Consider the following 13855-nt stretch of genomic DNA (forward strand, 5'->3'; position numbering starts at 1 on the left):
TTAGATATTAAGACTAAATTAAAGTATTATAGTAGAACAAATAGGGAAGCGATGTGTGATGTAGAAGTTTATTCTAAATCATATAACAATATTGTATTTGAATATAAATTAACTGTTGAATTGGTATTTAGAAATTTAATTATATAGAACCATATAGATTTTATTTAAAAAAAACTTCAGCGTTCATTTGAATATAATATTATTTTATATGAGAGTTATTTATGNAGATTGATTACTTCGATAGCTTTGGAAACTTACAGCCTCCTAAGCAAATAATAAAGTATTTAGGAAAAAACATTAAATATAACTATAATAAACAGCAAAGCTATAATTCATATAATTGCGGACATTTATGTTTAAAATTCTTATTATCAAAATAAATAAGTAAATATAAAACCTTCTCTTATTTCAAATTAAATTTTATTTGTTCTCATCATCAACATCAACAGGCCTTTCCATTCATATACACGTATATATTAAATACTTAGCAATTAACTATGTGAACATTATTAACACACTTTTCTAGGGGTGGAGCATCTATATATGTATATACATATGTATGTATGTATGTTTGCATATAGATGTATGTATGAGAATACGTATGTATATATGTATACCAATTCACCTTACCAATTTTCGACATATAAACCACCTTGTATCGGATTTCTTGGATTTCCATCAGCGGAACACCCTGTGATCGGTTCCGGTTCCGGACTCAGAGTTGTCACCAGCGACATCTTGCGGCCTTTATCTGCGTTCTGAACTTGGACATCTTTTGGCGGAGCAGCAAAGCTTGCGGCGGCGCAGCAGCAAACCATATAGTGGTTCTGCACCGGAGCAACAGCAAACCTTATGCCGGTTCTGGAACCGGCATAACTATACTACTAATACTAACTGAAGATTAATGGATACGTAAATTTAAATGCCGTCCGCTACAAAATAAACAGGCTTGAGTCTGTCGATGGAAATTGCCGTGTTTACACGTTTATACTGAATAACAAAATATTTGTCTTGGCGTGATATGACCTGGTATGGACCCTCGTAAGGCTATGAGAAAGATGCATAACTCTACTACTAGTATTAAAAGCCATTAACTTTTAAGTACAAACATACAAATTACTACAATGAATTTGAATAAAAATTCTCTAGGTATATAAGAACGCAAATTACTCTATTTTTTTACTATAAGTGTTTCATGTTAATCATGTACGCATTTACATCTAAGCCAATTTCATTTGAATCTTTTGTATCACCCAATTTTGTACAATCACAACATTGTAATTTTTTTTAAGAAAGGAAGTATTGTGGCAACCATTATTACCTCCTTACGTTTTCATTTTATATCTACATACTAGTCGAAACTATCGATAATTGCCGATACCACTTATGCACCCTCACTATGCACAGTAATTGGAGAGAACAAAAAGTAGAACATAAGCAAGCACTCAAGAAAAGTGACAGCAACCCGCTAGCACGTCGAGATAGTTCGCGCATATTGTTTTTCCATAATTTGCACTAAAAGCTAAACCTTACTATAGACAATTTTAGTAGCGTAATAAAGTCACATAAATAACACTAAAATACGGTGTATTATTTAAACAACGCTACATATATATTTAGCGGACTCCAAAGACGGTAAAAATAAAAACTCTCAATTTGATTTACCGCTCATTTTTGCGCACATACATATTAAAATTTATATATGAAATTCCCGCGCTTTTCCCTTCCGCCCTATACAATCTAAAAATAATATTTGCTAGGTATAAATACATATTCTCGCACATAAATCCCGAAATAACACTATACGTATATACATATATTCAACTGCCGCCGAAAAAACCTTCCAAGAAGTACACTCGTACGTATAATACACTTCCCCAATTTACTAATGGGTATATAAGCAAAGCGACCGCTAAATCTCCCCCTACCCGGGCATAATATTAACCATATACATACGTATTTATATACGTGTACAATGTACATATTTATACTGCTCCAACTCCACAGTGATTTTTCTCCTTTTGCATCTCCAGCGCATGAATCACATAACTTTGAAACGATAGTCATTCAAACGACACTGAGAAAACATATACATATATATCGTAAAAACACTGATTTATACATATGTGTTGCTGTTACGTGTTTCTGTTACTGTTACATGAAGCAAAACTGAAATCGAGTTGACGATATCGCACAAACGATCAAACAATTTTTGGTTTTTATGGAGCAAGACAATCTCGATATCGTTCAGACGATTGTCGTCATACGTGATTCATGCCCTGCTTATTCGCTTTTTGCATTAGCATCGCACAGGTAGTGGGTTACATACGTACATACACACAAACGTGTATACATAAGCGGAGCGAACTGCACTAGCAAACACAATTTGTGTGCAAGGTATATACAATATATATACACGTATAAACCAATATTATAAACGGTTACTGTACTCAGATACGCTGAGACAGGACAGTGTGGAGCAGAAAAATAGCAACGATCCAAAAACAGTGCCGAGCAAAAATATAGCACCCAATATAGTGTGCTATATAATATACGCACAAAAAGTATTCACATATATATAATAAAACACACACACCCAAATATTTTCTCTACTTACTCAAAGTCTCGAGGAATTGACTTATACACACATATTAACCCCTCATCTCACTCATTATGTCAGAAGATAAGCACCCTACACACCCAGCAAGGCATAAGAACAAGATCAAAATCCCAAGCCGAAGAGGATGAGATCGCTTACAATCATAAAAAATTCCTTTATGAAATTTCGAGACTGGACAAATATTGCGAGAAGTGGTGGAGCATTAGCGAAACGGACCACACTGAGGCAGGACTGAGGACATATCTGGAGCACCTCAACAAATACATGGCCCTGGTAGACGCAGCTAACGAAGCAATACAGATGAGCAATGCAGATGAGAAGACGCGGAAAACGTGCGATGCCTCGTACGATAACTCCAGCGACAACGCGTTGAACACAAAGCTGAGAATTAACGAGTTGCTCAGCCAATTCCAGCAAAACTCGGAAGGCACCAGAAACAATACATCCGTTGTGATGATGCCCCAACCACAACCCGATTCCTACAATTACCTGAAAGTACCTGCTTGTGATACTGAAGTCTTCTATGGAGGATACGAAGACTGCCATCGTTCAGGAACATGTTCACAGTAGTGTACATAAATCACCCCACATTAACTCAAGCTCAAAAGTTGTACCACTTGAGGCAAAAAACTCGCGGGAAAGCAGCCCTCCTTATTATTTAACCTTCAGCCCGCACACACAGAAAACGGTGAAAAGATTCAACAAATTCAAACGACAATTTATAACTGCCTCTCTACTCTAAAAGAAAACGGAGTTTCCACTGAAAACTGGGACCCGATGCTCATATATCTCTGCTCCTCAAAGCTCCCAGCTCCCTAGCGTTATGGGAGCAATCTCTAAACCCAAGAAAAGAGTGACTTCTCTGGTCAGAACTGGACCAATTTCTTACAACTCGATACGTAGTTGTAGAACGGCTTAGCACATACAGGCCAAATAAACCAAAACAGCCCCAGCCCACTTCCATCCCACGGGCAACATCAACAGCTCCTCAGTCGTTCAATCTCCGGAGCAAAACTCAATCGTTCCACACTGAACAAAGAAAGCTCGTGTAAATTATGCAATTCCAATCATTCAATGATGATGTGCGTAAAATTCAAGGAACTATCCATCCATGATCGGAATAAGTTTGTGAAAGAAAATCGTTATTGCAAAAATTGTTTGGCGTACTCTCATTCAGAGAGAGATTGTAAAAGCAACTTCACTTGCGTGTATTGCCAAAAGCGACACCACTCTTTCCTTCATTTCCCAGCAAAATCCCAAACGCCAAACAATAAAAACCCCACTAAAAACTACGTCACATCTCACGTAACCATTGACAATGAAATGCCATGTACCTCTACCCAAGCCGCCGCAGCAAATGCATCTCAAAGCAATAATGATAAGGTGCTCTCACATTTCCCAAGTAGTAGAAAAAGAACTTTACTCCCTACGGCAAATATCCGGATCTTCCACAAAGGAGAAACCGTTCAAATTCGCGCTCTCATAGACAAAGGATCCCAAAAGACTTTTGTAACTTCTCGTGTACAAAAGCTACTTGGTCTACCCACAACCAAAACAAACTTTGAAATATTGGGAATGGACGGACGAACAGTTCAGAATGCGAATAAAATATGCTCACTCACAATATGGTCTCCAGATCTAACCATAAAAATTGCAACTCACGCAATAATACTCCCACAATTGACGCACTTTTTACCATCATTCAAGGTGACATACGTTAATGTCCAAGAATACGCCTCACTGCCTCTAGTTGATCCCAACTGCTTCGTACCCGCCAGGATAGACATGGTAATTGGTAGCGAAATACTTCCCAAAATACTAATTCCAGGACTCAAGACCAACGTTGGCGGAAGCTTAGTAGCCCAAAACTCCATCTTTGGGTGGATATTAAGCGGCCCAGTTGCGGAACAAATCTCGACATTTTCCATCCAGGTAGTTGAAGGCGCAGCAGATTCCCTAGGAGATCTACTCAAAAAATTTTGGGAACAAGAAGTGGTCCCATCGGCTGCCGTTAACACAGACGATGATGAATATTGCGAGGAGCTCTACAAAAATACTACCGGAGAGAAGTTGGCCGCTACGTAGTAAAACTCCCATTCAAGTCAACATTTCCCCACTCAACTGCACTAGGGCACTCCAGACCCGCAGCTCAGCTGCAATACCTCAGCATCGAACGGAGCATCGAGAAGAAAGCGGAACTCCAAACAACATATTCAAAGGTCCTCGAAGAATACTTAGTTCTAGACCACATGGAGCCCACAAAGTCACCCGAAATCATACGTGATGGTAAATATTTCTCATTTTACCTGCCACTTCACGCTGTGATTAACCTGATAGTAAAACTACTAAAGTGCGAGTAGTTGTTAATGCGTCAGAACTCTCGCACTCCGGCCTCTCACTGAATGACGTATTGCACACAGGCCCCGTTCTCCAAAATGACCTTATGCTTATAATTCTCAAATGGAGGTTATATAAGTATGTGTTCAATGGCGACATTGAAAAATTTATCGCCAGATATACGTCCACAAGGAAGACCAGGATTTCGAGCGAATCCTATTCCGCAGATCCCCCGAAAGTCCGAAAGAGGACTTTAAACTAAAAACAGTTACATTTGGCGTTAACTTTTCTCCCTATTTGGCCATAAGAACACCCCATAAATTGGCCCAAGACACACAACAAAAATCCCCACGAAGCTCAGCTATTTTAGTCAATGATGAGCTTAAATCGGACACTACGTCAATATGAACTGTCTTTGTACTAAAGCATACGAATACAAACACATAAGCTTTGTCAATTCTCTTGCCTCTTATTTTATGGTGTATATGTATTGGACCTTAAAAGTCAACCCCAGTATTAAGAAAAGGCCTAGTGCATCTAACTCTATCAGCAGGTAAGTTGCCCTTAATATGAATTAGGGGACGAGGGCTTGCCCTGAAACACCGATAACATTGGTTTACTATTCTTTTCATTAGCTGTCTACCTCTTAAGGGCCAGAATTGTTGTCTCACTATTGCTAGGAGGCCTTGCGGTCCAATATGCAAATGTTTTTATAAATAGCCTCTACCAATAATTTAACCAGCCCATCTTCATATGGAAGCACCGAAGGGTGCTTTGCTTCTCCTGGCATATCGCTTTCTGTTATCTCCGTCCACCAACCTTAATAATACCATTCGCGTCAAGGAAGGGCGAGAGCGTTATAAGTTTAGACCTTTTCTCCACGTTCTTGTTACCTGAAAGTAGACTTGTTAATTCTCTGTTAAACTACATATTTATTTTGTATGTTTTTTATAATTAGATTCATTGCTCCCTTTCTATATTCTAAAGGAGTTTTAAGATCAATAACTTTGTTTAAAAGTTTACATAGCATGTATTTAAATTATATACAAAAGGCAACAACATTTTCTAGGAATTCAAAGTTGTTTTTGTGGTTTATTTTATCAATGAATGAATCATTCCATGTTTTCTTCATATCAGGAAGAGGTTTTAACGGTTGCATTAGTATGATTTTTATATCTGACGCCATTTCCAGTAAATGTTTTGGACCATTAAACCAAACTTTGGTGTTAATTATGTCGTGTTGGTAAAGTCCTCCTGATATTAAATCTGCTGGATTTAATTTCGTGTCGATGTGATTCCACTCACCAATGGACGTATTTACCTAAATATAATTTACTCTATTAGATACGAAAACCTGCATATTTGCAACCAGCTAAGCGAAATTGATGAATCGGTATAGTAAGACTGGGTATAATTTAGGATAAGTGCGTTTGATACTTTTTGCATTAACTTGACAAGTAAAACTGCAGCACATAACTCTAGCCGTCTGAATTTTTATTGCAGCTACGTTTGATTTAGAAGCTAGTAAATTGACCTTAACATTACCCGATGTATCTAATGTATACAACTGCTCCATATGCTTTCACTAATGCATCTGAGTAACCATGCAATTCCAATACTTTCGAGGCAGGTATTGTTGCGTGTTCTGGAATCTTCATTTTATTCAATATCAGCACTTGACTTCTAAATTGTATCGACGAGCGCATAATTTATTCTGTAACTTCTTAATCCCAATCAATTTTTCCCTTCCATAGTTTTTGTAATAGCATTTTGGCTTTGGCAGTAACTGGGCTCAATAAGCCTAGGGGATCAAATAGTCTTGCTATATCAGAAAGTATTTGATGTTTCGTGATCTCGAATTTCGGTTCCCAGTTTGAGCTTTTATACCTTTAGAGTCGTCGGAAATATCCAATTTCATTTCCCGATATTTTTCTGGAATTTGTTTTAATAAACTATGGTGATTGCCACACCACTTCCTTAAATTAGATCCGTACGACTTTAGGATATTTATAATTTGCTGCTATGTACATATTTCGCAATTCAATTAAGCTGTTACAGCCGGTTATCATATCATCCATATAAAAATCATATCGAATACACAATGAAGCTGCAGAATATTTAAATTTATTCTCTTCGGCTGCCGTTTGGAAACATTTCACTGTTAAAAATGGAGCGAACTGTGTTTCATAAGTAACAGTTTTGAGTCTGTACGTCTTCAAAGATTCCGAAGGATTCCGTCTCCAGTATATCAATTGAAAGTCTTGATGCTGCTCGTTTACCCAAATTTGCCCAAAATTTTTTTCTATATCTGCTGATATTACAAATTTGTGTTTTCTAAATCTGATTAAGATAACAAACAAATCGTCTTGCAGTCTAGGTCCTGTATGTAAAAGGTTATTTAAAGATGCATTTTTGACGTTTTCACAGATGCATCACAGACATCTCTTAGTTTGGTAGAGCAACTTTCTGTTTTCAACACATAATGATGCGGTAAGTAACATTTGCGTTTAAATATACTTGAGTCTTCTATAAGTTCCAAATGATTTAATTCAATGGACTCTCTCACAAACTCATTTTATTTAGAATTTATTTCAATATTATTTTCCAATCTTTTCTCAATGGCCAAAAACCTGCGCTTAGCTGTAATATCTGAGTTTCCCAATTCTCCAACATTTCTTTTAAACGGAAGATTTACACCAAATTTACCATCAACTTTTTTATGGTGGTTTTACTAAAAATATTTTGACATTCTTCTTCTTTTGTAAGTTTCCTATGTTTTTCAATATCTCCTTCTATTTCCCAAACTTTTTTCACTTGATCTACTACTACCTGATCTTCTACTGCTTTTTCTGAAAAACACGTCACCTTACAAATATATGTTGCGCTTTCAATCATAGCTGCGCCTGTTATAATCCAGCCTAATTTAGTTTTTTATGCTTTGAAATTGCTTTCCTGAAGATCAATTATTTCTGCATCTTGGTATATTTCGAAAAATAGATCTGAACCTATTAAAAGATAAATTTTATTTGGATTATCAAACTTTGGATCCGCCAAATTTAAAAAAATACGGTAAATTTTTTACCACTACCTTTTGAGTTGGAAGATTTGAAACAATTTATTGTCCCACTAAGACATCTAAATTGGTTTCAAATTTAGAGCATCTTGAGTTTAGTTTAATATTAACCCTTTTGTTAAATGCAGATTTGGTTTTTGCAACTCCTTCTAATGTAGTTATTTCCGTTCTTCTGCCTGATAGATTTAATTTTTTCAAGAATGATTTTGGCATGAGATTCACTTCAGAATCACTGTCTAGCAATGCTCTTCCGTTTATCCAATTACCTTTATAATCTTGTATATGCACAACTGCTGTAGCTAACAAAGTACATTTGTCTGAATTCTTATTAACATCAGATATCATAGTATTTTTAGTCATTTTATAATTTTCCGTATTAGCATTATTCACTTTGTGTAGAACCGTACTATGACTTCCATTGCATGTACGGCAGTTATACCCATTGCATTTTTTGTAGGACTGCCCACTTTTGAGGAACTTCGAACATAAATTATTTTTATTTACCTTCACCCACTTTTCTTTGAGAGTAAGGCTTATAAAATTCCAACATTGGTAGAGGAAATGCCCGTTTTTACATCCCACGCTGCATTTGGCTTCATTTGTTCCTCTCAATGTTTTGTTGTTATCATCCCTATTGATGATCCATCATTTTTGGATAGTTTTTGTATTGCACTCAGAAAAGGGTTTAGTTATAATTACCAAGATTTGGTTATAGTGACCAAGTGACAAAGTTGGATATGGCGAAATAAATATCTAGTTCACGAAAGTCTGCAATTTACTTGAGACTTCTAGTTGGGAATGTATATTTGTTAATAATTACAAGACGACTACCTTGAGTTGAATAAAATCATTGTTGAGCAAATATAAACAATGCTTTGGTTGATACAAATTTTCAATTAATTTTGTGAACTTGCTGTAGACTTGAATCAGCTAACCGTTTATTATTGGAAAAAAAGTTTCAGTTTGACACAAATAAAAATTTACTCGATGGTTGTTGTGTTTACTTTCTTCTTTTATTTGCATATATTAAGCATAAAAAATGCGTACATATTTACATAAATAGTTACTAGTGTAAATAATACATATGTATATGTCGGTAAGAATTTCCTAAAACGAAACGATGAAACAGGAACAGTCGTGCGAAAACCCAGGTCAATATCTGCTGGAAGTGCTGGTTTAAGTATACTGCTTTGCTTTTACCTTGGCTAAATAGATACTTTCAAATTATAATTCACATCCTTACTAATATTATAAATCCGAGAGTGAGTTTGTTTGCTTGCTACGCTTTCCGCTTTAACTATTCAACCGATCATCATGAAATTTTGTATACTCCTGGCATTTAGCCCAACTTAAAATATAGGATACATTTAATTTCGATTAGACAAGGCACCTCCCATACAAACGGAATTTTTCATACTGCATTTCTCAGGAAATGAATAGAGATGAATACATACAAAAAACGGAACAGCTTATCAAAGAAACTAGATGTAAGAAGTTAGCAAAGGATCCCACTGAGGAATACCAGGCCACAATAAAAGAGACCATAAAGAAAGCTACAAAAATAATAAAGCCGAACCAAATACATACATTGACAATCATGAATCCATCAGCTCCTCCGATGAATGCACTACCTAAAATCCACAAACTAGGCACACCCATGAGACCAATCATAAACCACAGATCGGCCCCAAGCTATAAACTATCAAAACACTTAAAAACTATACTAAAGGACAACCTTGGATTGCCCAATAAGTACACAATATCTAATACAACGGAATTGATTGAAAAAATAAAAGACTCAGCGATCACGATGGATACTAAACTGGTATCATTCGACATAAAAGATCTATACCCATCGATACCAATAACGGAAACAATAGATATCGTATTCAAAATACTGATTGAAAAAACAGGAAACAGAGAAATCGCCGTAGAGATAACTAATACACTCAGAACGACGTTGCATCAAAATTACTTCAAATTTAACAACAACATATACATGCAAACAAACGGGCTAGGCATGGGCAACCCCACATCGGCGATCCTTATGGAGGTATTCATGCAGAATTTGGAAGAAAGGTACGTGGAGTATCTTACATCACAACTAGGGGCGACGTTCTACGCCAAATACGTAGATGACATCATATGTCTTATAAAAAAGAAAAATGAAGGACAGATATTGGAATACCTCAACAAACAGCACATCAATATAAAATTCACAAAGGAACAAGAAATGCAAGGAAAGCTAAATTACTTAGATCTGACGATAAAAATAAATAAAAGCACCAGCAGTCTGCAATATGAAATTTTTAGGAAGCCCACAGCCACAGATACAATAATACATAATACATCGAACCATCCTCATCAGCATAAAAAAGCCGCTTTTAGACAGATGATCAATAGAATTGAGCGAATACCACTAACAAAAGAAGGATACAACAAAGAACTGAACGCAATATATGCCATAGCGGCTAATAACGGATACAAAAGAGATCTGGTAGAAGAAATCCGAAGGGAGCACAAAAACAAAAAGCCAAACAAAGAAGAAAACAATGACAAAAATTGGGCGGTATTAACCTATACTGGAAAGTCAACGTACAAACTTGCAAAGCTGTTCCAGAAACACAACCTTCGCACATCATTCAGAACAAATAACAACGTGGGACGGATACTACGGAACACCACAAATCAAGAAGATCCATTGGATAAACAAGGAGTCTATAAACTAACTTGCAAATGCCAGCATAGTTACATAGGTCAAACAGGACGTAAAATAAAAACAAGATTCCGCGAGCATATAACAGACTATAACAAAAAGACACAGAAACCGAGCGCAATACCAGAGTCAAATTTTGCTAACCACATGTTTAACAACAAATGTTCACCAAAGCAAATAAGAAAGGCAGCGAAACTACTGCATGTACAACATAAAGGCCAACGACTAAACGTCCTAGAAAATATGGAAATATACAAACTAAAAACCTTCGACGGCAAAATAATAAACGAACAAACAAATACCGCATCGGATGTTATATTCGAACCCTTAAAATTGATTTACGAAAAAAAGAAAAATGACAACAAAACAACTGGCATGGACACTCCGAACACACCAAAAAGCACCACCAGGGCAAAAATCACTGACTTTTACCTACCTGCAGGCAAAAACCATACAGCGACAACATAATGGATGTTAATATCGAAACAGGGAAGATGAACCTATTACCTGCTTCAAAAAAAATGGGCACCATGGCATATCTAGTAATTAATCATCGACGAAAATCACATTACCTAAGATAAATGAACATAAATTAGGGACAAATCTCGAAACGAACGAAAAATGACACTGAAGATGGCACAACGCCGAAACCGGTTTGACGGAAATTCCTTCCAAAATAAATCATAATTAATAAACTTCCTATTGAACTTCATTTGCCTAGTTATCAATTTTGTGAACCTGGAACGAAACTACGGAAACTTTTAGTAAGAGGAGATCGAGGGATTAATCTACTAGACACTGCTTGTAGAGAACATGATATATCATATTTATATAATAAAGATTTAGATAACCGACATATTGCTGATAAAAAATTAATTGAGAAGGCTTGGGAAAGAGTTAAACCGAAGGATAGCAATCTTAATGAGAAAACAAATGCTTGGTTAGTTACAAATATAATGAAGACAAAAACGAAATTCGGTATGGGGAACATTTATAGTAAAACTAAAAAGTGGGAGGAAAAACTGGTTATCATCTCTTCAAACATGCTTTAAAAAGTGCTAAACAAAATTTAAAGAAAAGTGATAACTTAAAAGATGCAATTAAAATTTAACGAAAGGTTGTAAATAATATTTTTAGAGGAAAAAAATCTATAATAAAAGCACCACGTGTAATACCATTACCTAAATCTGGAGGATTTCTCCCATTAGCGCTTTTATTCGTAGCATTAGGAGCACTTGGAAGTCTATCTGGCGGTACAGCAGGAATTATTAAAACAATCAATGCTATAAAAACTGGAAAGGTGCAGTTATTGGAGGCGAAACGTCATAATAATACAATGGAAGCTATTTCAATGGGAAAAGGAATGTTTTTGAAGGGATTCGGATTGTATTTAAAACCATACCAAAAAAATTCTTAATGAAGCTACCCAGAAGACCTCTTACTGATGTAGACTTAAAGAAGTATTCAAAATTTATTCCAAATTTTAGAGGGGTATTCATGTGTGACACTTTACCCCGTAAACCATTTAAGAGAGAATGTGGAATAATAAATTTGGATAGTTCAAATACTGGAAAACGATAACGAGATTGATTATTTCGATAGCTTTTTAACTTATACTCGTAAACAATTAATAGAGTATTTAGGAAAAAACATTAAATATAACTATAATAAGCAGCAAAGCTATAATTCATATAACTGCGGACATTTATGTTTAAAATTCTTCTTATCAAAAATAATTAAGTAACTACAAAACTTTCTTTTATTTCAAATTAAATTTTATTTGTTCTCATCATCAGCATCATCAGACCTTTCCATTCATATACATATATATTCAGGGGCGCACCCAGGAATATATTTTAGGGGGGGTTTTATATTTCTGAAGATATATCACCGGAAAATACTGAAAATTTTCCTCAGATAATACGCTCTTTAAAATATATTTATGCAAGCTTTATGTACAGTATGTAATAAATAAATAAACGTTTTAAAATTCATAAACTGTACTTTATTTACATAAGATTAACAGAACTCAACACTAGAGATCCGATGATTGGATCATGAAGAAATTAACGGTACCCCTAAATTTGAATATAAGAATTGAAGCCCGTTGTGTTCTTTCCTTAAAAACTACTTGTTTAATAAAAAGTGCTATATACTCAAGATGAGCTCAACTTTCAAAAATACCTAAGAAAAAATTTTAAATAAGACTCAGTAAAAATAAATTTATTGATTCCATGAATTTTTGCACTTTTATGTTCCTTTTTTCGATTTCTGGTTTCTGGCTTTCGATAGAGATGGTGATTTTTCACGATTTCTAATTTCTTTTAATATTTCGAATACCGAAAAAATTAACTGAACCCTCAAGAAAAACCAAAAATTCATATAAAACGACGGACGAGAAATGAAAAGAAATTTTCTTCTACCAAAATTTCTTAAATCAGTTTGCAGCTCTCAAGAAAAAAATGCTCGTATATTCATTTCCTCATGAAAATTTACAGCAAAAGCAAAGCGCTTTTTCAAGCAACAGAAATTATAATAAATATTTCTATAATTTCCTTGAGAGCTGGATTCTTAGCTTTAAGATACAGTTTGTATTTGAGGTTATTAGCTTTAGGGGAGGTTTGAACCCCAAAACCCACCCCTTGTGTGCGCTAATGTATATATTTCATATTAAATACTTAACAATTACCTATGTGAGCATTCTTAATACACTTTTATAGCGGTGGAGCATCCGTATTTCTAACGTATAATTTCTAACGCATATTTCTAACTGTAGAGCATATATATATATATCTGTCGTATATAAACATACTTAGTATTAATTTCTGACGTTGGAGCATATATGGATTATGGAAAAATTATTAACTATAACTTGATTATATCAACAGCAAAGCTATAATTCATCTAACTGCGGACATTTATGTTTAAAATTCTTATTATCAAAATAAATAAGTAATTATAATTTATTTCATTTTAAATTAAATTTTATTTGTTATCATCAACACATCAGACCTTTCCATTCATATATATGTATATATATATAAATATATATGTATATTAAATATTTGATAATTACCTATGTGAACATTATTAATACACTGTTCTAGGG

At 35.0% G+C, this 13855-nt stretch overlaps 1 pseudogene; it reads left to right on the plus strand.

The window, feature by feature from the left end:
• The first annotated feature begins 4405 nt into the window (after positions 1-4405).
• Positions 4406-4980, plus strand: LOC108372536 (uncharacterized; annotated as a pseudogene).
• Positions 4981-13855: the final 8875 nt, after the last annotated feature.

This window comes from Rhagoletis zephyria, unplaced genomic scaffold, assembly GCF_001687245.7.
Source record: "Rhagoletis zephyria isolate East Lansing unplaced genomic scaffold, Rhagoletis_zephyria_1.1 Rzeph_scaffold_05847, whole genome shotgun sequence".
NCBI lineage: Eukaryota > Metazoa > Arthropoda > Insecta > Diptera > Tephritidae > Rhagoletis > Rhagoletis zephyria.